Genomic DNA, 5,568 nt, shown 5'->3' with positions numbered 1-5,568 from the left:
ACGAGGCGCTGTCGCCTCGGAAAGCAAACTTCCACGGAACCACCCCGAACCCTCGGCAACGTCCTGGGTGCTCTGGATTACCGAGGGCCAATGTGAGCTCATCATTTTCTCGGTCCACCTTCAACCTCCCAGCCTTAGAATCTTCAATGTTCTTCATGAGATGTTCGGCCTTCTCACGTATTGTGTCATTAAAAATTAACGTCCCATCCTCTTGGCTTAGGGAGTCTCCATGAGCGTAGTACCAATTTTTTGATCGTTCGGGCCATTCAATAGTTGCAGGTACGATTCCCCGTTCGATCAGATCTTGTTCCATCTTCCTCCACTTGGGAATTGCTGAGCCATACCCACCTCGCCCCAAATGATGGTGGTAGCCCTTCTGACTAGCATTTGCTGTGTTGGTCGTGATCTTTTTCATACCGTCTTCACTCCTCTTATATTCAACAAATGCATCCCAGTGGTCCCTCAACTTTGGCCATGTGTTGAAGTCTGGAGTTCGGCCCTTCTTGATGTAGTGGGTATCCAGCATCTTCTTGAATGTCTGGAATTGAGTAGCCATCTTCTTAAGCGTCCACGCTTTGACATCCTTCTCACTATATCCTTCGGGGAATGTGAAATATCTCTTCACGTCTTCCCACAGCATATTCTTTTCTGTCTCCGGAAGGGCGTACGGATTAGTGCTTCTGCCCTTCCATTCTCTGATGCTGATAGGCACGTTGTCCCGGACGATTGCTCCGATCTGACTCACGTACTTCTTTGCTACTTTCTCGGGAGCAACCGGCCTGCCCTCTTTTGTCACTTCCGTGATGACAAGCCTCCCTTCCATCACCTTTGTACGACCTCGGGTCTTCTGCCCTTGTGTCGATCCGGAGGGCTAACAGTTCAAGATTCGTTAATTAGTACGTAGTAGTAACGGTGGCGTGAAACAATACAAGAATGGTTATATATACCTCGCCGGAACCTTCCGCCACGGCAAGTTGTTGCTGCGGCTGTTGCTCTTCATTCCCATCGGCGGACATGTTGAGGAACATGTCCGCCTGGGTGCCCTCTTCATCCGTGTATGATAGTGGAACGTTGTCGCCACTACCATCACCAGCGATTATCTGCTCCATGATATACCTTGCGGTCTCATCGTCTGCCATTTCAACTATTGATGGAAACATACATGGAATCATACATGACAGTCATAGAAATCGTCTTACTACAAATTTCTACAAAGTCCTACAAAGTCCGGAATCATACATGTATATAATGAAATCATAAAATAACATGAATCCTACAAAGTCCGGAATCATACATGTATATAATGAAATCATAAAATAACATGAATCCTACAAAGTCCGGAATATTTATACGAATTTCTACGAATTTCGACGAATTTCTACGAATTTCGACGAATTTCTACGAATTTCTACGAATTTCTACGAATTTCTACGAATTTCTAGCAATATCCACATGCGGTGCCTAGGTTGTGACTGCGGCGATCAGGGCGGCGGAGGCGGGGACGGTTCCCTGGAACCACGGGCGGTGCCTAGGTTGTGACGGCGGCGGTCAGGGCGGCGGTACGGCGGAGGCGGGGACGGTTCCCCGGAACCACGGGCGGTGCCTACTAGGTTGTGACGGGCGGTGCCTACTAGGTTGTGACGGGCGGCGGGACGGTGGCGGTCACGGCGGCGGGACGGCGGAGGGGACGGCGGTGCCTACTACGAATTTCTAACTTTATTTTCTAACTTAAAAATCTAACTTAACAATCTAACTAAAAAATCTAACTTAATTTTCTAACTTAACAATCAAAATTAAAAATCTATCATAAAAATATAACTTAATTTTCTAACTTAAAAAAAAAGGCCCTCCCGGTGCTGCCGGCCGGCGCGGCGGCGGACCTCTCGCGCGCGGTCGTCGACGGTGGCCGGGGCGACGAGGTGGCCGGGTCGGCGGGACGGCGGCGGCCTGTGCGGCGAGGACGGCGGCCGAGGCGACGACGACGACGGCAGCGTAGGCGGGACGGCGACGAGACGGCGACGAGGGGCAACGAGGGGCGACGAGGATGGAGCCGGTGGCCGGAGGCGACGAGGTGGGGGCCGGGCGCGTCGACGGACGAGGAGGATCGAGGCGGGCCAGCCGGGGGGATGGAGGACGACGATGTCTGGGCGCGGTCGGCGGCGGGACAACGACAGCCGGCGCAATGGGGGACGACGACGGCGGCGGCTGGTGAGGGAGGCGGACGGGCGGCGATGGCGGAGCAGAACGCGCGGGACTTGGCGAAAATTTGGCTAAGTGTAACTGGCGTGGGGGTAGAAGGGAGTACAGTGCCTTTTAACCCCCCCCCCTTTTATCCCGGTTCGTAATGGCACCCGGGACAAAAGGGCCTTTTGTCCCGGGTCCCGTCACCAACCGGGATAAAAGGCTTTTGTCCCGGGTCCCATCACCAACCGGGATAAAAGGCCCCCCCTTTTATCCCGGTTGGTGACGGGACCCGGGACAAAAGGGTGCCCCCGCCAGGTGGGGCTGGGAGCGTACCCGTTTATCCCGGGTGGCACCACCAACCGGGATAAAAGGGGGGGCCTTTTATCCCAGTTGCAGTTGGCAACCGGGATAAAAGGGTACGTCGGGGCGGGAGACGAAAAGTACCGTTTTATCCCGATTGCCGTTTGCAACCGGGATAAAAGGGGGCCTTTTGTCCCGGTTGCTGTTAGCACCCGAGACTAAAGGTCTTTTTTCCTAGTTTTCTTCTCCCGCCTGTTTTTTGGAAATGGATTTTATTTTATCTTTTCACTGCATTTCAGGATGAAAAACAAAACCTTCACAGATTTTGTACATGCAAAAATATATTTAATTAACGAGTAAATTGATAATAAGTATGAATTAATCATTAATTCTATACCAGTTCATTTAGCCTCTAAAATATTTATTTTACTGCATTGCTGTGATCAAGAAATTATTCAATTAAATAATTTCAATGCGCAGAAAAATCCATGTTTGTTTGTGGTTAACGTTGTTCATGTTTATCTATAAAATCTTCACCTAACAAATTTAAGAACACATGAAATCATACATAGGGTAAATTACAAATTGTATCAATTAATACACAAAGGTCATGTACATTTAACGCATTACAATACAACGTTGTAAAATTTCTTCTTCACGAAAGTTCCTTGATCATGATCGCGGTGTAAGTACGGAGCCTCTTCTTTGGATAGCAGGATGCTTGGATCAACTTCAACGGCAAATGGAGGCATGCCATCAAACTGATCATAATCATCTGATTGATCTGTTTTATCCTCGACTCCCACGATTTTTCTTTGACCTGGAAGAACTATGTGGCACTTTGGCTCCCATGTCTCTTCTGGATTCCTCTTGGGTTTGCTGCACATGTCCTTCACATAGAACACCTGATGCACATCATTGGCAAGTACGAATGGGTCATCACTGTATCCAGTCTTGCTCAGATCTACTATTGTCATTCCGTACTGATCTTTGGTGACGGCAGTTAGATTCACCCAATTGCAAAGAAATAGAGGGATGTACAGCGGTCCGTATTCGAGTTCCCATATCTCCTGTATGAAACCATAATACGACTCCTTGCTATTATTTCTGTCCATGGCATCTATGCGGACACCACTATTCTGGTTCGTGCTTTTCTGGTCCTGGGCTCTCGTGTAAAATGTGTAACCATTTATCTCATAGCCTTGGAATTTGACGATTGTGCTAGCAGGTCCCCTGGCTAACCAGGCAAGCTGTGGATGAATCTCAGAGTTACCCATAAGTTGTTGGCGCAACTAGGAGGGAAAAGTTTCCATGTGATGACGGGTAAGCCAAGCATCGGATTTGGTCGGGTTTTTGGAAGCTACCATCTGCCTGTGCTGCTCGATATACGGAGACACAAAGGATGACTGTTGTAGAACAGTGTAGTGTGCCTTGTCGAATAAATCAGTATCATTGCTCAAACTTGATTTCCTTCCAAGGGTGCCCATTCCTCGGAGCCTCCCCTCGTGGCGTGAAGTTGGAACCCCAATCGAGTCAATTAAATCAATAAAATCAACACAAAACTCGATCACCTCCTCTGTTCCATATCCCTTGGCGATGCTTCCTTCTGGACGGGCACGATTAAGAACATAGTTTTTTAGGACTGCCATGAACCTCTCGAAAGGCCACATATTGTGCAAGTATACAGGTCCGAGAATACCAATCTCTTTTACTAGGTGAACCAGTAAGTGCGTCATAATATTGAAGAAGGATGGTGGAAATAACAACTCAAAACTAACAAGACATTGCACCACATCGTTCTGTAGCTTTGATAGCTTGGATGGATCGATTGCCTTCTGCGAAATCACATTGAGAAACGCGCATAGCTTTACGAGCGGCAACCGGACATTTTCTAGTAGAACACCCCTCAGTGCAACCGGAAGCAACTGGGTCATCAACATGTGGCAGTCATGAGCCTTGAGATTTGTAAACTTCTTTTGTTTCATATTTATTATTCCCTTTATATTCGAGGAAGTACCCAGACGGGACCTTCATACTATTCAAGCATTCAAACATGCTATCCTTCTCTTCCTTGCTGAGAGTGTAACTGGCAGGACGTAAGTAGTGCTGTCCATTATCTCTCTTTTCCGGATGTAGGTCATCTCGTTGCCCCATGGCTTTCAGGTCCTGTCGTGCTTCCAATGTATCTTTTGAGGTTCCATAAACACCCATGAAGCCTAGCACATTCACGCAAAGATTCTTCGTCAGGTGCATCACGTCTATTGCGTTGCAAACCTCTAGGATTTCCCAATAAGGTAGCTCCCAAAATATTGACTTTTTCTTCCACATGGGTGCATGTCCGTTATCGTCGTTCGGAAGAGGTTGGCTACCAAGTCCCTTTCCAAAGACTACATTTACATCCTTCATAATCTCGAACACACGCTTTCCATTACGGTGTGCAGGTTTTTTACGATGGTCTGGCGCCCCTTTGAAATGCATCCCGCTCTTTCTCAGCTGGTGGTGAGCAGGGAGAAATCGACGATGACCCATATAGACGACCTTCTTACAGTGCTTCAAGTACATGCTGTCTGTGTCGTCTAAACAGTGGGTGCATGCCCGATATCCCTTATTTGTCTGTCTTGAAAGGTTACTCAATGCAGGCCAATCGTTGATGGTTACGAACAATAGTGCTCGTAGATTAAAGATCTCTTGTCTATCCTCATCCCACACACGTACACCTTCTTCCTTCTAGAGCTGTAAAAGGTCATCAACCAACGGCCTTAGGTACACGTCAATGTCGTTGCCGGGTTGTTTTGGGCCTTGGATAAGCGCCGGCATCATAATGAACTTCCGTTTCATGCACAGCCAAGGAGGAAGGTTGAACATACAAAGGGTCACAGGCCAAGTACTATGGCCACTACTCAACTCACCGAATGAATTGAATCCATCAGTGCTTAAACCAAATCTTATGTTCCTTGCTTCACTTTCAAAGTCTGGGAATGTTCTATCAATTGATCTCCACTGTGCCCCATCTGCGGGGTGTCTCAGCATCTCATCTTCCTTACGGTCTTCTTTGTGCCATCGCATCAACTTAGCATTCGCCTT

Source organism: Setaria viridis, chromosome 8 (assembly GCF_005286985.2).
Source record: "Setaria viridis chromosome 8, Setaria_viridis_v4.0, whole genome shotgun sequence".
Classification (NCBI taxonomy): domain Eukaryota; kingdom Viridiplantae; phylum Streptophyta; class Magnoliopsida; order Poales; family Poaceae; genus Setaria; species Setaria viridis.
Note: the sequence above shows the minus strand (reverse complement) of the source record.